Genomic DNA, 21,414 nt, shown 5'->3' on the forward strand with positions numbered 1-21,414 from the left:
GCCTGGGAGGTACTGCCAGGGTGCCAGGCTGGCAGTGCCAAGCTGGCAGGTTGGCATCAGCAAAGCCAGGGTGCCATCCTACCCAGAAGCTGACCACCCGGGGTCCTCTGATCACCTGGGAGACCTCCCCAAGTACCGTTCTGCCTGATCCCTATTGGTGAAGACCAGTGGTAAACGGCACCCAGCTGGGATCTCCTTGGCAAGGCCATTAGATAACGGGGCCTGGTTAGCTTTGGCAGAGATATATTTAAGTGTGCCTAACTGCACACTTAAATATACAAATTTAGGTCCCGCCATTATGGACGAAGCTCCTATTAGATTTTGCGAGATGTAGCGGGCCGGATAAATCTTGCGAGAGGCTGTGTCGCATCCCGAGTTGAGCGAGACGCTGCTGTTCGAGCACGCCCATGCAGTTTAGGTGTAGTGGCCAAGCTAAAATTGCCCCTTTGTGCAGGTTAGGTGGGGTTACTGGGATAGGGCGGGGGAGTGGGCCTCGGTAGGGTCGGTGCAGACTCAATGGGCCGAATGGCCTCTTTCTGCACTGTATGGATTCTATAAATACTTGTAATCAGACAAAAATAGTTAATTGTTTACATTATGACCTTGTTTTGCAAACAACTTTTGACTTGAGTATTGCAAATGTTTTTTAGCTATATTAAGGTAACGCTGTTTGCATTTTAATTTGATATGAGATTTTATAGATCAATCACCCGGTAGCATTAATTATTCTAATACAGTCTGTGATATAGATGAAAAACCTATTTATTTCTACTTCTATAAAGGATGTGGAGCACAGTTGCACATTGCGTTACACTGATTTCCCATGGAAACAAGATCAGTACAATAAATCTGTAATGGTCGCTGATAGTATATTCAATCTGACACTACTCTGTTTATAAGCATTAGAGGCAGAACTTCAGAAGGAGAAACATGTAGAAGGTGAATGTATCTTTTCATTGCCAGGCGATCTCTGTGGAATGGAAGCATCCCACAATCATTTAACAATTTGCCACAGCAATTCCAGTCATTCTGTAAGGAGCACTGATATTTGATGATTTTTGTCATACAATTCGTGGGAATAAAAATAATTAATCTTTTATTTCAGCAATGGTCATTTCGTATAAAACGGTTTTGAAATGAAAATAGTTACTTATTCAATGTTGAAACTAGTAAAATATTTTTATTGTTTTGTATCAAGTGAGCCCACTTCATACGGACCATTTTCACCAGGAATGTGGGGAGGGTGGTGATTAGTCTTAGCAGCTATCTGTATTTATGTTTGAGAGGAATAGCATGGATCAAATGAGTGACACATGTATGTGACATTAGTATGTGCTGCACAGTATACATTGAGGCAACTTTCTGCTGTAGACTGTGTACTTTGTTTTCTATATTATATAAACCAACATAAACCAACATAAGTATAAATAAAACTGTGATGAACTGTTACTGCCTTATCATCATGTAAGGTGATGTCCCCTTTAAGACCGGGCTTGGAACCCTGGGGACTCCGCCTCTGGCTCCGCCCATCTGTGAGCCATATATAAAGGGCTGCCTCATGGGCTGTGCAGCAGTCAGCACATGTCTCAGCTCTAGCATAGTTCTTAGTCTAATAAAGCCTTCTTTACCGTTTACACCCTAAGCGTCGTTATTGAAGGTACCTCAATTTATTAGACTAAACTAGATTCACGCAGGCCTAAAACCAGAGAAGCTCAATCTGGAAGCACGGACACCGGAGGCGAAGGAAATTTTAAAATACTGGCTGCGGTGCTTCGAGGCCTACCTGGACTCCGCAGAGACTCCCATCCTGGGGCCACGCAAGCTGCGTCTACTCCACGCCCGGGTGAGTCACAGAATCTCCGCCACGCTCGAAAAGGCGACGACTTATGAAGAGGCGGTCGAGTTACTCCGCAAGCGGTTTGTCAAACCCATCAACGAGGTACACGCCAGGCATCTGCTCTCGACCTGCCGGCAGTGCTCGGGGAAATCGCTAGACGAATTCGTCGAGAAACTCACCGCGCTTGCCAGGGACTGTGACCATCAGGATGTGACAGGGGAAGTCCATATGAACCTGCACATCTGAGATGCTTTCGTGTCTGGCATCCGCTCGACCTGCATCCAGCAGCGGCTGCTCGAAAACGGGGCAAAAGACCTCCAGGACACGCTAACGCTCACCTCCTCGCTGGAGGTGGCCCGACATAACTTGGGTACGTACCCCGCGGACTCTGCGAGCCCCCCCCCCCCGGACTTCCTCATACTCAGCCGTATTACAGGTCTGCGCCACGCGGCGACCCGCTCACCATGGGGGCACACCGTGCTACTTCTGCGGGCAGGGCCAGCACCCACGCCCATGCTGCCCAACCCGCTCCGCGATCTGCAGCGACTGCGGGAAGAAAGGGCATTTTGCGAGGGTCTGCCTGGCCAGACCCAGGGGCCAGAAAAACAAAGAACAGCCGGCCAGAAAATCAGGCTCTCAGGCCCGCAGGCCTCGCAATGCTGCTGTGCACCGACCCGGCACGCCCCCTTCTGACGCGTCATCAGCCTCGTGCGAATCATGGGAGTGGCCATCTTGTCGGCGGCCATCTTCTCGACCCGACATATGCGACCGACGGCGGCGGCCATTTTATGAATCCGACTCGGCTGAGGACTCGGACTACCCACGAGTGGGAGCGATCACCCTCGACCAAACTCGGCCAAAACACCTGCAGAACTCTATGATGCAGGTCCAGGTCAACGGGCGCGACACTGCATGACTCTTCGACTCCGGGAGCACGGAGAGCTTTATCCACCCTGAAACGGTAAGGCACTGCTCCCTACGCACCCATCCCGCATCCCAAACCATTGCCCTCGCATCCGGGTCCCACTCGGTACAAATCAAGGGGTACTGTATTGCGGATCTCTCGAACCAGGGCGCCAAATACACCCATTTCAAATTTTATATCCTCCCTCACCTCTGTGCCCCCCTGCTGCTCGAACTGGATTTCCAGTGCAGCCACCGAAACCTGACACTGAAGTTCGGCGGACCCTTGCCCCCCCTCACGGTGTGCTGCCTTGCGACACTGAAAGTCGCACCCCCCTCGCTATTCGCGAACCTCACTCCCGACTGTAAGCCCGTCGTCACCAGGAGCCGGTGCTACAGTGCCCAAGATATGGCTTTTATCAAGTCAGAGGTCCAGCGCTTACTGGGAGAGGGGGTCATCGAGGCTAGCAACAGCCCTTGGAGAGCGCAAGTGGTGGTAGTCCGGTCCGGAGAGAAGAAACGGATGGTCGTGGATTACTGCCAGACCATAAACCGATTCACGCAGCTTGATGCGTACCCCCTTCCTCACATCGCGGAAATGGTAAATCGGATCGCCCAATACCGAGTCTTTTCCACGGTCGACCTCAAATCCGCCTACCACCAGCTCCCCATCCGACCAAAAGACTGCCCCTATACTGCCTTCGAAGCAGCCGGCCGGCTCTTCCACTTCCTCAGGGTCCCCTTCGGTGTCACAACTGGGGTCTCCGTCTTTCAAAGGGCGATGGACCAAATGGTGGACCAGTACGGTTTGCGGGCTACATACCCGTACTTGGACAATGTCACCATCTGCGGCCATGACCAGCAGGACCATGACGCTAACCTCGAAAAGTTCCTCCTGACCGCCCGAGCCCTTAACCTGACCTATAACGAGGACAAATGCGTTTTCCACACCACCCGGCTAGCTATCCTCGGCTATGTCGTGGAAGACGGGGTCCTAGGTCTCAACCCCGACCGCATGTGCCCCCTTAAGGATGTCCCTCTCCCCCACAGCCTCAAGGCCCTCAAATGGTGCTTGGGACTTTTCTCTTTTTCTGCCCAGTGGGTCCCCAAGTATGCGGACAAGGCCCGCCCACTCATGAAGACCACCATTTTTCCCCTCTCGGCTGAGGCTCAATTGGCCTTCAACCGCATCAAGGCCGACATCATCAAGGCCGCTATGCACGCGGTGGACGAAACCATCCCTTTCCAGGTAGAGAGCGATGCATCAGACGTCGTCCTGGCTGCTACCCTCAATCAGGAAGGCAGACCAGTAGCGTTCTTCTCCCGAACCCTCACCACCTCCGAGGTTCGACACTCTGCAGTCGAAAAGGAGGCACAAGCCATTGTTGAGGCTGAGTGGCGCTGGAGACACTACCTCACCGGTAGGAGGTTTACCCTCGTCACCGACCAACGGTCGGTCGCCTATATGTTCGATAACACGCAACTGGGCAAAATAAAAAACGATAAAATTTTGAGGTGGAGGATCGAACTCTCCACCTACACGTACGATATCAAGTATCGTCCAGGGGAGCTCAACAAGCCCCCAGATGCCCTGTCCCGCGGGCCATGCGCCAACGCGCAGGAGGACCGCCTGCAAGCCATCCACAATGACCTCTGCCACCCGGGGGTTACCCGGCTCGTCCATTTTATCAAGTCCCGCAACCTACCTTACTCAACCAAGGAGGTCAAGGCCATGGTCAGGGCCTGCCAGATCTGTGCAGAGTGCAAACCGCACTTCTACCGGCCAGAAAAGGTTCGGCTCGTGAAGGCCTCGGGTCCCTTTGAGCGACTGAGCGTGGACTTCAAGGGGCCCCTCCCATCCACCAATCGTTATGCCTATTTCCTCACCCCTTTAACACCCCTTTTTGGAAAAGCAATAGGTGGCAGAACCAGTGGAGTTGAAAGAAAATACAAACTCGTTTTTTTCTGGTCAACAATGAAATGGCATTAATGATAACTGCAGATGTATCCATAGCCTAGTGCATCCTGTCCCAGTAAGTAGAAGATCTATAGCAATGCAAAGCAGAAAACGAAAATAATCCAATTGGGTGGAGAAACTAGAAAAATCAGAAACACTAACCAACTGAATTGAAATATGCTTCTAATGATCAAGTCTTAACTATTTCTACTTTCATACGCATCTTCAACTTTAGTACTTCCTCCTGAACAAGTTAACTTTGTATTGACTCTTCATTAAGAAGACTGCTGAAAAACGAATAGATTTTTAATCATTATATTTTTGGCGAAAAATGTAATATCTTATATCAAAAAAACATATCTGATATGAGAAACTGGAATAAATTTCAGTTATTCTGTACCTAGGCATCCATTTTAATTCTGCATCTCCATCGTATATTTTATCTGATTCAATGAATCACAATTACACCCATTATAACTGAACAGCTCTGACATCACATATCTATTGTAATTATGTACTACTGACATTATACAGCTGCTATTCTTAATTGCAAACCACCTGTTCCTCCATGCAGTCTACCTGTAATGACAAAACTTTAACACATTTATTGGAAACAAGACAGGTGAAAAGAAATCAAACTCCACACGTGATGTTGTGTAAAGTATTGAATGTTGGAGGATAGATTACCCAGGGAGTGTAAACTACTCTTGCATATATTGGCCCCAGACCAGCTAAGGACTGTGCATCACCAACCAGCTATCGCTCTATATCTGGTTTCATCAAACAATAAAATACCAGAGATCGACAGTCAAAAAAACAGCACACCATGAGCTGGGTAAAGTGCATTAACACCCAGCTTAGGAAAAGGATAATGTTGGTCACGTGTTTCACCTGCCCTGGGCTCTCACCTTTTTTATGGTAAAACTGTTCTGATAGCACTGTGGTTGTCATCTTTTGTTAGAGTTAAAACCTAATTCTCCTGTCAGTGTGTGCTATTACACATATAAAACGTACCATTGCACCACACACTTCTTTCAGATAATGCTTTCACCAGATTACTGGGGCATGATAAGAAAGAACAAAATCCAGTTTCTGGAGTAGGTGGCAGGAAGTGGGGGAGTCAGTTTATTTATATAAGCATGCATTCATAACACTGTTTTTCAGTTTACAGGGATCTGAATCAATCTAATTATTCTGCCCAAATCTCTTACAAGGTTTTACATTTCTTTTGTCTCAAAATAAATCACTTGAAATATAACTAATAAATCTTTAAAGATGTTTCAGAAATTCTTCATCAGGCAGCATACATTTTTAGTGGGAAATTCTTTGAGTTTCTAAGATTTTTTTGCCCACGATATCCACTCAGATTCTACATGATTTTTTGGAGGAACATGTTTTTCCTCAATGTATTTACTGTGCTCATTTGTTGTGTCGATCAATCTTCTGGTCTAATGATTTGGAAACATTCCAAAAACCAGCGAATGTTCCTCAGACTTCAGTGTCTTAAGGAATGTAGATGATAGCTTAACACCCCTGTGCATGCACAGCCCTATCCATCAGAGTAACAGTCTGAACACACTCAAACAATGAATGTTAAGGAAGTCAGTATTTCTAATTGAAAGCCGATGGAAGAGGTGGAATTAAAGGCTGACAGATTCTGCTAATTACTGTATGGGCAACCATGTGCTGCACGCACAAATCTGACTGTTTAAATGATTGCAACTGATCAGAACAAGCAGAAGTCACCAAAAAATTGAAACCCATCTGCCAACCCATATTCTACAATCGCTTTGTCTGATAAATATGCTGATAAGTATAAAAAACTTGTATCGTTAAATGATTTTATTTCACTTCTGCAGCTTTAATTTGCCTTCTCTACAGCAGGGGAATTTACGGCTTTCATGCTGGATTTTAAAATCAAAAGCTGCTCCAAGCACACTTCACAAATCAGGCATTTGTTTCAAAGCTGAAAAGCTCTTCCTTAAACAAATGCTTAGCTTGTGAGAGGTGATATCCTGAACCTGGATCATCACATAGCTGGACCAATTCCTTTACATGTTAGGCTGATTTCATTTCCAATGGGTTCAATGCACTCATCGCTTTACATAAGTAGTATTCCAAATCAATTCTACACATACACCACTCTGAAATGATCTGTATAAAACCATCCCTGGGGCAGTTGTCTATAATAGTATGGGTTTGATTGACTTCTGCTTTCAGTGAAAGAAATACAATTAAACGAGCCAAGCCATCTGTAAAATACCTTCAAAATAGTGTTGTTCAATAGGCACAGCCAACTCTGCTCCTTTTTTGAACCCCAGATGGAGTGTGCTTTATACTGGGGGGAAAGCAGACACAATCTTGCTGTGAGTTTATATTGTAGCACCAATCAGCCTGGCTGTGGACCTATACATATTGAGCAAATGTAATGTGATGAACTGAGCCTGACCCAGAATGAGGATGGCGACAGTCAAAAAGATTGGATTCAGCAGCTAATATAAAAACAAAAACACTCACCTCTTCAGAGGGATCACTCTGTTCAGAGCACGTGTGTAGAGAATACACCTAATCCTGAACGGTGCTCTGTCTAGTAAACAGCAGTTGCCCAGCGGGATTGATGCATTCACTGTACAGCACTTACTGAACTGGAATGGTGAAGCACATTCTCGCAGTCTCTACAGCTTGCACCTCATAGCCACTGCAGCACCAAATGTCGACAGAGAGAAAAAAATAATACATATATAGATGGAGGAACAAAGGCTGCTACAAAGACCTGGAATGGAGATTCTGGATCAGTGTATTGCCTGAACCCTAGGAAAATAGGTTTCTGATCGATCAGAACAGTGCATTCAGTTTAATGGATTCAGCTAACAGGGGTTTTCAGCCAATATTTGTCCTGCTAGGCTAAATGTAAAATAATTTTCTCTTTTGAAACAGAAGTTCAGTGATGTCATGCAAGACTTGTTCCATATATGGTAAGTCTTTCCTGGGTGTTGCCAATATAAGCATTTCATTCATATTAGTTTGTGCTGTGAAGTTGCTGACATCTGGTGACCTAAAGGCGACTGTTGAAATAAAGCAATTGCATGACCTGATCTGTTATTGTGACTAAAGGATTCTCAGTTTCTGTAAGTTCTGTTCAGATCCAGCTTTTTCTGATATGCAAAATAAAAATAACTTTAAATTGTTTAGTTTTTTTGCATCGGCATGAAGTGGCTGAAATAATTATGGGCGAGATTGAACTGGAAAAAAACAGAGTCCCGTTTTGGACGCATTTAACGGGGTGTTTCTTAGCGCCTGCAACACCGAAAATGACCCCACTATCAAACAGGACTTTTTCTTTGGCCTCTGTCCTTTGCCAAGGCCACACTTACCTCAATTTGCTGCACTGACAAAGAGATCGGGGCATCATTTTTAAATGATGCCCCTATCTCCCCGATCTCTGGACACCCCACTGCAGCCTCTGAACCCCCCCCCCCCCCCCCCCCTCCTCCAATACCCCAATTTATCTATTATGGGTTGCTTGAGCCCATCCTCATAAGGGCAGGGCAGCCCCGGGCCCAATTCCTGGCAGGGCAAACTGCATAACCTTCAATGTGGACCAACCCCACAAGGATGCCCGGGCAGCAGGATTTTCTGCCAATGCTGGTGTGCCCCAGGTGCAGGGGGTTATAGATGGAACACAAGGTCCCCCTTCGGGCACTGGCCCGTGAGGGTGTGCCCTTCATCAATAGCAAGGGCATTCACTCCCTGAATTGCAGTTGGTGTGTGACCACCAACTGCACATCATGCACATCTGTGCCTGTAACCCAGGCAGCGTGCACAATATATATGTTGTGGCACACTCGTCAGTTCCCAGCACCTATGAGGCATTCCCTCGGATGAGGAGTTGGCTCTTGGGCAACAGGGGATATCCGCTGCAGTCATGACTAATGACGCCTGTTCGGAGGCCCCGGACTGAAACGGAGACCCATTACAATGATACCCATGCAGCTACTGATGTGTTAGGCAGGTTGGTTCGATGTGGACTGCACTCGATGCAGGGAAGTTAGAAACAGACGTCGAACACAGGAGAAGATCCAACACTGTTTTATTCAACTAGATGAACTGCTGTACATATTCAGCTGTGGGTCAACACTATACTGACCTGACTAGTGACCTTGTAGTAGCCTGACCAGACTTACTAGCTACCGCCTGGTGTTTGTGCTTGCTAGCTCGTGGACTCTGACTGTCTCAGTAGCTGGGTCCCGAGAGAGCGGGAAACCTAATGCCCTCTGGCTTTATAGTGGCAGTGTCCTGTCTGGTGATTGGCTGTGCTGTGTTGTATGCTTACTGGTCATCCTATGTGTCAATCACTGCCTGCCTGCATCTCATTATATACATGAGTGGATATTATGACATCACCCCCTTTTTTTTTGAGTTAAATAAATACTGAGGTGTGTATATATTTTTATGCCTGACTATATACAAACAGTGATTGAACAAACGTATATACATGGGAAGGTGTCGATAGTGCAGATACATGACAAACTAAGCAATATTTACAAGAGTTAAGTCGATGGATTCAGTCACAAAAATTTACAAAAGTTAAGTCTACAGATTCAGTATTTGTGGCGGGCAACAAATTCTTGTTGATCGCCGCAGAGGTGGATCAGGAGCCGCCTGCACGTCGAGAGGTGGGATCGCTGCCATTGCGGTGGTCGCGTGGGCCGGCAGGATCGCTGGCAGATCGGTGGCCTCGTGGCAGGGTACGTCCGGAGGAAGTATGATAGCCGGCGGAGCACTGCGGTCAGGTGGTGGGCGTGGAACTCTTCACAATGCCCGTCTGTTGCGCCATAGCAGGGAGCCATCAGCCATGCGAACAATGAAAGACCTCGGGGCAACTTGTTTGACAACAACAGCTGTGGCTGACCAACCGCCCTCAGGCAACTGGACGCGAACATGATCGGCTGGAGCCAGCTCAGGTAAATTCATGGCATGAGCATCATATGTGGCCTTCTGTTGGGCCCGGGACTGCTGCATGGTTTGTAGTACCGTGAGGTGGTCAAGGTCTGGAACATGGATGGCTGGAACTGTGGTCCTCAGAGTGCGATTCATGAGCATCTGCGCTGGAGACAACCCATTGGACAGTGGGGTTGCCCTGTATGTCAGCATTGCCAGGTTGAAGTCAGAGCCTGTGTCTGCATCTTTGCACAGCAACCGCTTGACAATATGGACCCCTTTCTCAGCCTTCCCGTTTGATTGCGGGTAGTGGGGACTGGAGGTAACATGACGGAAGTTGTAGGACTGTGCAAAATCAGACCATTCTTGACTGTAAAAGCATGGACCATTATCACTCATTACCGTGAGCGGTATCCCGTGCCTGGTGAACGTTTCTTTGCAGGCTTTGATGACCGCCTTCGACGTGAGGTCGGACAGTTTCACCACTTCTGGGTAACTGGAGAAGTAGTCGACCAGGAGTACGTAGTCACGCCCCTTGGCGTGAAAAAGGTCTACACCTACTTTGGACCACGGAGAGGTCACGATCTCGTGCTGTTGCAATGTTTCCTTGGGTTGAGCAGGCTGAAACTTTTGACAGGTGGGGCAGTTGAGGATCGTGTTGGCAATATCCTGGTTAATGCCTGGCCAGTAAACTGCCTCCCGAGCTCTGCGTCGGCATTCCTCGACTCCAAGGTGACCCTCATGGAGTTGACCCAGCACCAGAGCCTGCATGCTTTGAGGAATAACGATCCTGTCGAGTTTCAGAAGGATTCCCTCCACAACTGTCAGCTCGTCTTTAACATTAAAGAATTGGGGACATTGTCCCTTCTTCCAGCCATGGGTAATGTGCTGCATCACATGCTGCAGTAAAGGATCCTTGGCCGTTTCCTCACAAATTTGGAACACCCGTTCATCAGAGGCTGGGAGGTTGGTGGCACACAATTGCACTTGCGCTTCTATGTGGCAGATGAAGTCACATTGTTCATACGGTGTGGTGATGGACCGGGATAGGGCATCTGCAATGATCAGCTCTTTGCCTGGCGTGAAGACAAGTTCGAAATCATAGCGGTGGAGTCGAAGAAGAATTTGTTGTAACCGAAGTGTCATGTCATTTAAATCCTTCTGGCTTATGTGGACTAGAGGCCTGTGGTCCGCTTCCACCGTGAATTTCGGCAGGCCATAAACGTAGTCATGAAACTTTACTATTCCTGTCAGGAGACCCAGACACTCCTTTTCGATCTGGGCATAAAGTTGCTCAGTGGGCGTCATGGCCCTGGAGGCATATGCCACTGGAGCCCAGGATGAGGAGTCATCTCGCTGGAGGAACACAGCCCCAATGCCGTTCTGGCTTGCATCAGTTGATATCTTGGTTTCCTTGGTTGGGTCGAAGAACGCTAGAACTGGGGCTGTGGTGAGCTCACGCCATTCCACTTCATGTGTGGGCAGCCACTGGAATTCCGTTGACTTCTTGACGAGATGGCGGAGGGCCGTGGTGTGGGATGCCATATTGGGATTGAATTTCCCGAGAAAGTTGACCATCCCGAGGAAGCGGAAGACCGCCTTCTTGTCTTCCGGGGTCTTCATGGTGTTGATCGCCAAGACCTTGTCGCTGTCTGGCCACATACCCTTCCGCGAGATGTGGTCGCCTAGAAACTTTATATCAAATTGACCAAATGAGCACTTAGCCCTGTTGAGCTGGAGACCATGTTCATGAATTCGCTGGAAGACCTGCTTGAGGCTAGCGATGTGTTCCTGGGGCATTATGGACCAGATGATCACGTCATCCACATATACTTGTACTCCCTCGATGCCCTCCATCACCTGCTCCATGATGCGATTGTCATGTGAGAGTACCTTTAAGACATGAATGTTTAAGCAATGTACCATTAAGACAACAGTGATATCAGAGAGTGGGTAGAGCTGAGGTCAGGTCAGCCATTTTGCAGTTTAGTTTTGCAGTTTGAAAAAGAGCTTGTGTGTGTCTGGGTGTTTCCAGAGAGCTGCAGTTTTAAGGGGCAGCTTGTGTGTGTCTGTGTGTTTCCAGAGGGCTGCAGTTTGGAGGAAAAGAGCTTGGGAGTGTTTGTGTTTGCAGTAAGCTGGATCTCTGCCATGAAGGGAGATTTAAAAAGCCTAGGAGCTGCGAGTCAGAGCGGAGATTTAAAAAGGGCCGGAGCTGCGAGTCGGAGCGGAGATTTAAAAAGTGCGGGAGCTGAGAGTCAGAGCGGAGATTTAAAAAGTGCGGGAGCTGCGAGTCGGAGCGGAGATTTAAAAAGATTACGGCCTAGTTTCGGGAGCCGTTCGGAGGAGGAGGAGCAGTCTCTGTCAGGGAGAGAACCTGAGAACATCTGAGACCCTCAGAAGGTAAGAAGGTAAGTAAGTGATTTTTACTCATTTTTACTTTTATTACCTTTTCAAATTGTGTGTGTGGGGGTGGGAAACGGAAGTGACATCACAGAAAAGCTGTGACCTGAGTGGCTGGTTGGGTATCTACACTAAATTAAAAAAATTAAGCATTGGTAACTAATTAAACATAATTACTTAATTATAATTTAGTACTGTATTTAGCATTCACATATATAGTAGAAATCTAGTGCTAGGAAACAGATAGTTTACAGTAACTTAAAAACAATTTTGAAAAAAACTTTTAATTTTAATTTACTAATTAATTGACGCAATGTCAGTTAGAGGGGTGCAGTGCTCTGACTGTGAGATGTAGCAGGTCCGGGAGGCTTCCAGCGTCCCGGATGGTTTCATCTGCAGAAAGTGCACCCAACTGGAGCTCCTCACAGACCGTATGGTTCAGTTGGAGCAGCAATTGGATGCACTTAGGAGCATGCAGGTGGCGGAAAGCGTCATAGATCGCAGTTATATTAATGTGGTCACACCCAAGGTGCAGACAGAGAAATGGGTGACCACCAGAAAGGGCAGGCAGTCAGTGCAGGAATCCCCTGTGGTTGTCCCCCTCTCGAACAGGTATACCCCTTTGGATACTGTCGGCGGGGGGGGGGGGGGGGGGTAGCCTATCAGGGGAAAACAGCAGTAGCCAGAGCAGTGGCACCACGGCTGGCTCTGATGTTCAGAAGGGAGGGTCAAAGTGCAGAAGAGCAATAGTAATAGGGGACTCTATAGTCAGGGGCACAGATGGGCGCTTCTGTGGACGTGAAAGAGACTCCAGGATGGTATGTTGCCTCCCTGGTGCCATTGTCCAGGATGTCTCCGAACGGGTAGAGTGCATCCTGAAGGGGGAGGGAAAACAGGCAGAGGTCGTTGTACATATTGGTACTAACGACATAGGCAGGAAGGGGCATGAGGCCCTGCAGCAGGAGTTCAGGGAGCGAGGCAAAAAGTTAAAAGACAGGACCTCTAGGGTTGTAATCTCGGGATTACTCCCTGTGCCACGTGCCAGTGAGGCTAGAAATAGGAAGATAGAGCAGCTAAACACGTGGCTAAACAGCTGGTGTAGGAGGGAGGGTTTCCGTTATCTGGACCACTGGGAGCTCTTCCGGGCAGGTGTGATCTATATAAGGACGGGTTGCATCTAAACCGGAGAGGCATAAATATCCTGGCCGCGAGGTTTGCTAGTGTCACACGGGAGGGTTTAAACTAGTATGGCAGGGGTGTGGGCACGGGAGCAATAGGTCAGAAGGTGAGAGCATTGAGGGAGAACTAGGGAATAGGGACAGTGTGGCTCTGAGGCAGAGCAGACAGGGGGAAGTTGCTGAACACAGCAGGTCCGGTGGCCTGAAGTGCATATGTTTTAATGCAAGAAGTATTACGGATAAGGCAGATGAACTTAGAGCTTGGATTAGTACTTGGAACTATGATGTTGTTGCCATTACAGAGACCTGGTTGAGGGAAGGGCAGGGATTGGCAGCTAAATGTTCCAGGATTTAGATGTTTCAGGCGGGATAGAGGGGGATGTAAATGGGGTTGCGGAGTTGCTCTACTGATTAGGGAGGATATCACAGCTGAACTACGGGAGGACACCTCAGAGGGTAGTGAGGCTAGATGGGTAGAGATCAGGAATAAGAAGGGTGCAGTCACAATGTTGGGGGTTTACTACACAGCCTCCCAACAGCCAGCGGGAGATAGAGGAGCAGATAGGTAGACAGATTTTGGAAAAGAGTAAAAACAACAGGGTTGTGGTGGTGGGAGATTTCAACTTCCCCAATATTGACTGGGACTCACTGAGAGCCAGGGGCTTAGATGGGGCAGAGTTTGTAAGGAGCATCCAGGAGGGCTTCTTAAAACAATATGTAGACAGTCCAACTGGGGAAGGGGCGGTACTGGACCTGGTATTGGGGAATGAGCCTGGCCAGGTGGTAGAAGTTTCAGTAGGGGAGCATTTCGGGAACAGTGACCACAATTCAGTAAGTTTTAAAGTGCTGGTGGACAAGGATAAGAGTGGTCCGAGGGTGAATGTGCTAAATTGGGTGAAGGCTAATTATAACAATATTAGGCTAGAACTGAAGAACCTTGATTGGGGGCGGATGTTTGAGGGCAAATCAACATCTGACATGTGGGAGGCTTTCAAGTGTCAGTTGAAAGGAATTCAGGACTGGCATGTTCCTGTGAGGAAGAAGGATAAATACGGCAATTTTCGGGAAGCTTGGATAACGAGAGATATTGTAGGCCTCGTCAAAAAGAAAAAGGAGTCATTTGTCAGGGCTAAAAGGCAGGGAACAGACGAAGCCTGTGTGGAATATAAGGAAAGTAGGAAGGAACTTAAGCAAGGAGTCAGGAGGGCTAGAAGGGATCACGAAAAGTCATTGGTAAATAGGGTTAAGGAAAATCCCAAGGCTTTTTACACGTACATAAAAAGCAAGAGGGTAGCCAGGGAAGGGTTGGGCCACTGAAGGATAGGCAAGGGAATCTATGTGTGGAGCCAGAGGAAATGGGCGAGGTACTAAATGAATACTTTGCATCAGTATTCACCAAAGAGAAGGAATTGGTAGATGTTGAGTCTGGAGAAGGGTGTGTAAATAGCCTGGGTCACATTGAGATCCAAAAAGACGAGGTGATGGGCATCTTAAAAAATGTTAAGGTAGATAAGTCCCCAGGGCCTGATGGGATCTACCCCAGAATACTGAAGGAGGCTGGAGAGGAAATTGCTGAGGTCTTGACAGAAATCTTTGGATCCTCACTGTCTTCAGGTGATGTCCCGGAGGACTGGAGAATAGCCAATGTTGTTCCTCTGTTTAAGAAGGGTAGCAAGGATAATCCCGGGAACTACAGGCCGGTGAGCCTTACTTCAGTGGTAGGGAAATTACTGGAGAGAATTCTTCGAGACAGGATCTACTCCCATTTGGAAGCAAATGGACGCAATAGTGAGAGGCAGCATGGTTTTGTGAAGGGGAGGTCGTGTCTCACTAACTTGATAGAGTTTTTCGAGGAGGTCACAAAGATGATTGATGCAGGTAGGGCAGTGGATGTTGTCTATATGGACTTCAGTAAGGCCTTTGACAAGGTCCCTCATGGTAGACTAGTACAAAAGGTGAAGTCACACAGGATCAGGGGTGAGCTGGCAAGGTGGATACAGAACTGGCTAGGTCATAGAAGGCAGAGAGTAGCAATGGAAGGATGCTTTTCTAATTGGAGGGCTGTGACCAGTGGTGTTCCGCAGGGATCAGTGCTGGGACATTTGCTGTTTGTAGTATATATAAATGATTTGGAGGAAAATGTAACTGGTCTGATTAGTAAGTTTGCAGACGACACAAAGGTTGGTGGAATTGCGGATAGCGATGAGGACTGTCAGAGGATACAGCAGGATTTAGATTGTTTGGAGACTTGGGCGGAGAGATGGCAGATGGAGTTTAATCCGGACAAATGTGAGGTAATGCATTTTGGAAGGTCTAATGCAGGTAGGGAATATACAGTGAATGGTAGAACCCTCAAGAGTATTGAAAGTCAGAGAGATCTAGGAGTACAGGTCCACAGGTCACTGAAAGGGGCAACACAGGTGGAGAAGGTAGTCAAGAAGGCATACGGCATGCTTGCCTTCATTAGCCGGGGCATTGAGTATAAGAATTGGCAAGTCATGTTGCAGCTGTATAGAACCTTAGTTAGGTCACACTTGGAGTATAGTGTTCAATTCTGGTCGCCACACTACCAGAAGGATGTGGAGGCTTTAGAGAAGGTGCAGAAGAGATTTACCAGAATGTTGCCTGGTATGGAGGGCATTAGCTATGAGGAGCGGTTGAATAAACTCGGTTTGTTCTCACTGGAACGACGGAGGTTGAGGGGCAACCTGATAGAGGTCTACAAAATTATGAGGGGAATAGACAGAGTGGATAGTCAGAGGCTTTTCCCCAGAGTAGAGGGGTTAATTACGAGGGGGCATATGTTTAAGGTGAGAGGGGCCAGGTTTAGAGTAGATGTACGGAAGCATGTTTTTTACACAGAGGGTAGTGGGTGCCTGGAACTCGCTACCGGAGGAGGTGGTGGAAGCAGGGACGATAGTGACATTTAAGGGGCAACTTGACAAATACATGAATATGATGGGAACAGAGGGATACGGACCCAAGAAGTGTAGAAGATTGTAGTTTAGTCGGGCAGCATGGTCGGCACGGGCTTGGAGGGCCGAAGGGCCTGTTCCTGTGCTGTACATTTCTTTGTTCTTTGTTCTTGAAAGACTATCTCTGCATTATTTGGGTGATTTCAAATCATAATTGTAAAGCCTTTAACCTGATGTGATTTTGTTTAAAGGTGTTAAGTTCCTTAGAAGTTTGAAGGAACATTTTGAAGAATTATTTACTGTTGTATTATTTTCTGAGTTATCTTTGAAGTAAGGGGTGTTAAGAGATCCAATGTTTGTTTAAGATATTAAGTTGAGTTCATGGAATAAACATTGTTTTGCGTTTAAAAACCCACGTGTCCATAATTGTAATTCTACACCTAGGGAACAAGCCGTGTGCTAGGAAAAGCAACAATAGCATTAAAGGGGGAGGTTGGTTGAACTCCATGATACATTTTGGGGTTCTGAAAACACCTCGCCCATAACACGATGAAACACTTCGGAGGCAGATATGATACCGAAAGGCATGCAGTTGTAACAGTAGCGGCCGAACGGGGTGTTGAACGTGCACAGCTTGCGACTGGATGCGTCCAGCTGTATTTGCCAAAAACCCTGGGATCGAGTAGTGCTCCCACATGATGTTGCGGTTTAGATCCCTGGAATCAATGCAAATGCGGAACTCCCCTGATGGCTTCTTTACGCAGATCATGGAGCTGACACAGTCTGTTGGCTCCGTGACCTTCGAGATGATGCCCTGGTCTTGGAGGTCCTGTAGTTGCTTTTTCAGACGATCCTTGAGGGGCGCCGGCTCCCGGCATGGTGCATGGATTACAGGGGTGGCGTTCGGCTTGAGCAGTATTTTGTATCGGTACAGGAGCGTGCCCATTCCATTGAATACACTGTGGTACTGCGTGATAATGTCGTCTATGTCAGCTTGCAAATTTCCATCGGGCGAGGCTGTCGCCGGTGACGGTGGCATGGTGTGGACTCGCTGAACCAGGTTCAGGAGCTTGCAGGTGCGAGCACCGAGCAGGGACACCCTGTGAGGCCTTGATCGCCTTGTTGGATACCCCTAGTTGACACGAGCCTGGCAGCTACGGCATTGCCATTGTAGTCAAGGAGCTGGCAGGCCGGTGGAAGAATGCTTGGTCGGGCCCGGATGCTGTCGAGGTCAGATTGTGAGATGATGTTCGCAGACGCGTTGGTGTCCAGTTTAAATCGGATGCGAGCCTTGTTAACTGTGAGGACAGCACACCACTCGTCGTCGGGATCCACACTGAGGATCGAGAGACGTTGCGCAGGTGTGGTGGAGGCCAGCTCATGTGTGGTTATGATGCCCACCCAATATGGAGACTTGAGGCAGTCAGCATCAGGGTCCGCTGGGCTGTCGGGATCAGAACCTGGCATGCCTTGTTTTATTGAGCGGATACTTTTGCGCCGCAGCTGGGATCGGTGGCTGCTGAGCAGTGGAGCGGATCTGCAGAGGGCTGCTTAGTGGCCAAGCTTGCCACACTGGAGACATCGGCGTCCTCTTGCCGGACCTTGCCGCTTTAAGTGGGCGGAGCCAAAATTCGGACGCGGCATGACGCTGATGTCAGTGTGATCCGTGTGCCATTGCGCATGCACAGTGCAGTCGGCCGACATACGTACCTGCGCAGTCGGTTTTTCGTTCACGTCGTCCACTCGGTCGTGGCACGCAAGCGCAGGGATCCGAGAATAGCGCACGAAACGGCCACTCTCCTCGATGCTCAGGCTCTGCAATTGTGCAATGGCCTGCACCCTTTCTGCCTCGTGGGAGGCCAGCTTTGCAGTTTCTGCCACCCTGATGTGGGAGTAACGATTCTTGGCATGTTCATGGACAACGCACGTCTCGATAGCGACAGAGAGGGTCAACTGTTTGATTTTAAGGAGCTGCTGCCGCAGGGAGTCGGAATGGATCCCAAAAACGATCTGATCCCGGATCATGGAATCAGCCGTCGAGTCATAGTTACATGACTGCGCTAGGATGCGGAGATGGGTCAAGAAGGACTGAAAAGGTTCATCCTTACCCTGAAGCCTCTGCTGGAAGATGAACCGTTCAAAGCTCTTATTCACGTCAATGTCGCAGTGGCTGTTGAACTTCAGCAGGACTGTTTTGAATTTCGTTTTGTCTTCACCGTCGGCGAACGTGAGCGAATTGTAGATATGAATGGCGTGGTCCCCCGCAGTGGAGAGAAATAGCGCGATCTTTCTGGCATCCGATGCTGCCTCGAGGTCGGAGGCCTCGATGTACAAGAGGAACTTTTGCTTGAAGATTTTCCAGTTGGCGCCGAGGTTGCCGGAGATGCGGAGTTGCGGAGGAGGCTGGATGTTTTCCATTTCACTGGATGGCTGCTTGCTGGCCGATGCTTTTTCACTCGAGGTAGGTCCGTCAAGATCACTATCACTCTGGTACCATGATGTGTTAGGCAGGTTGGTTCGATGTGGACTGCACTCGATGCAGGGAAGTTAGAACAGACGTCAAACACAGGAGAAGATCCAACACTGTTTTATTCAACTAGATGAACTGCTGTACATATTTAGCTGTGGGTCGACACTATACTGATCTGACTAGTGACCTTGTCGTAGACTGACCAGACTTACTAGCTACTGCATGGTGTTTGTGCTTGCTAGCTCGTGGACTCTGACTGTCTCAGTAGCTGGATCCCGAGAGTGCGGGGAACCTAGTGCCCTCTGGCTTTATAGTGGTAGTGTCCTGTCTGGTGATTGGCTGTGCTGTGTTGTATGCTTACTGGTCATCCTATGTGTCAATCACTGCCTGTCTGCATCTCATTATATACATGAGTGGATGTTATGACAGCTACCAGGAGCATCATCGAGCAGTGCACCGGTATCCTCAAGATGCAGTTCAGATTCCAGGAACGCTCTGGTGGTGCCCTCCATTATAGCCCGAGGAGGGTCTCCCACATTGTGCTGGCCTGTTGTGTCCTGAATAACATCGCGTTGCAGAGGAGGGGCATGCTGGAAGAGGAGGGGCACCAGGCATCAACCGCTGAGGAGGATGTGAAGGATGGCCAGGAAAAACAGGATGTGGGACCCAGGCAGGCACACAAGGCTGCCCAACGTGTACGCCAGGCCCGCTGCACACAGGACAGCCTCATCAACTCCAGGTTTGCCGACTAAGTGACCGGTTCACCGGCAGCACAGCCGCCCTGTCTCACTCCATAGCCACTCATTTCCTCCCCGTTCCCCCCTCCCTTCACTCCATCCCCCACACCCCAGCACCCCCACACCCCAGCACCCCCACACACCTCCGAACTTCCCACCAGCATCATTACAGGGTGTTGGCCCTTTGTTGGAAGTCTCAGCCGGTTTTGTCCACAGGATGGTGGATGATGACAACTCGCTGTGAGATGAGCTCTGGTGCTGCTCACCGTTTGACAAAGTCTAACTCCTGCTTTTGGTATCACATTCCATTGTCCGCCCGGGTCATCGCTGCATGTGTGCTGGCCATTCCATCTCACGGCTCCATTAATCTTTTGGGGAGGCAGGAGTGGGATTAGGAGGAGGGGGGTAGTTATGGGGATGGTGAGCGGTGATGGGTTGACCATACTACGTTGTGTCACCACAACTCTGGCCCCGTTCCCCGCCACCTCTGAGGGTGACCCCAGATGGAGTGTCGAACTGTCCTGGGAGCCTTGCCATGTGCCTTCCTCCCACAACCCGAACCACCAACCTCCCATAACCCGGGCCCCATCACTTCCCCCCGGGATGCCCAATGGCACCCAGGCTACTCTTTGGGACGGGGGTGAGGCTGGAGTGAGCTCAACCGTCAGCTGGCGGTGACAGTCCTGGAAGCCCGCTCTCACCATAACCAGAGTCTCAATGTCCTCAGTCATGGAACACAGGGACTAGGCCATGTCCCTCTGAGACAGTGCCATATCCCTCTGTGACTGGTCCTGGTCAACCAGTGCCTGGCCAATGCTCTTGATGCCCTCAACCAAGACCCTTTGTGACTGGGCCAGGCTCTGCAATGTCGCAGAAATGTCCATATGGGCCTGGGACATGGCTGCCTATGACTGGACTTCCCTGTCCTGAGCCTCAGCCAGTGTGCCCCAAGCCTTGAACATCTTGACCCATGGCATCACGTTCGCACCCAAGGCTTCACTTGCAGATGGCACCCGTTAGGTGCTGGCCTGGGCACCATGCATTGTTGGCACCGTTTCCTGTACCTGAAGGTGATTGGACCCCTCCAATTGTTCCTGCAGGTGCTGGAAGGTTGCTGACACCCCATGTTGTAGAACCTGGCTCTGCATCTGCACCTCCATAAATGATGGGACAATCCCATCCAGAAGCGCGAGACCCACCTGGACTACAGCTGATTCCTGGGATCGGACAGCTCTCCAACTGCCTGCTCTGTCGGGAATTCTACCTGCACCTGATGTACCACAGCATATGTGGTGCATGTACTAGAAAGTGTCCCAGGAGACTCTTCACTAATATGCCCCCAGCAAGGTGGTAGACTCTGGGCTAGAGCTGAGGTAAGTGCATTCCAATCACTCAGTGCACTCCAGTCACACAAGTGTGTGATTGCAATGTACTTACCACTCTTTGATGTGGTTGACGTTTGTAAACATTGGGGTTTCAGCACTTAGAAGGGATATACATGAATCAAGGTTGCAGCTGTTTTGTAGAAGCTGTCAATCACAGCCCACTGCTAGAAATTAATGAATGGCTTGCAGCTAATAGATCTGAGGGGTTGAGACACAGGTCACAAATGTTCTCTTTCTAGGAATGGAAACCTGGAGCTTCCAGGTTGAATGTTACAGCTGTAATTCTTTTCACTGCCCCTGTCTGGTCCCTTTAGTCAGGAGGCTCCTGTGGACGATCTTTTTAGTTACGGGGTCTCTGTGGGGGGTCCCTTTAGTTAGGTGGTCTCTATGGGGGGTCCCTTTAGTTAGGGGGTCTCTGTGGGGGGTCCCTTTAGTTAGGTGGTCTCTATGGGGGTTTCCTTCAGTTAGGATTGCTGTGGAGACGCTGCCCGGGCAAGGGCAGCAGCGGAGAATGACTCAGTGCCAAGTCAATGGAGATGGGGTGTCTCCCTCAGGATCAGGGTGGCCTGACTCAGATCGCCATTTCTGCAGTATGTGGATTTAAACGCACCTCTATGGTGCTACTTACATGCTCCAGGCTGCTCACACTGTTGACTGCTCGCTGCGTTCTGTGAATTCTCAGAGTCTTTTG

At 49.0% G+C, this 21,414-nt stretch overlaps 1 protein-coding gene across 2 annotated transcripts in view; it reads right to left on the reverse strand.

The window, feature by feature from the left end:
• dlgap1a (discs, large (Drosophila) homolog-associated protein 1a) overlaps nt 1-7,498 on the reverse strand; it is a 1,321,170-nt gene extending 1,313,672 nt beyond the window's left edge. Inside the window, exon 1 of one of the 2 annotated variants that reach the window (XM_072467915.1) lies at nt 7,215-7,498. The gene's annotated coding sequence lies outside the window, so the exon portion shown is untranslated. The remainder of the gene's footprint in view (nt 1-7,214) is intronic. The other variant, XM_072467917.1, reaches the window with a different exon arrangement.
• Nucleotides 7,499-21,414: the final 13,916 nt, after the last annotated feature.

This window comes from Scyliorhinus torazame, chromosome 11 (genome assembly GCF_047496885.1).
Source record: "Scyliorhinus torazame isolate Kashiwa2021f chromosome 11, sScyTor2.1, whole genome shotgun sequence".
In the NCBI taxonomy this organism is placed as follows: domain Eukaryota; kingdom Metazoa; phylum Chordata; class Chondrichthyes; order Carcharhiniformes; family Scyliorhinidae; genus Scyliorhinus; species Scyliorhinus torazame.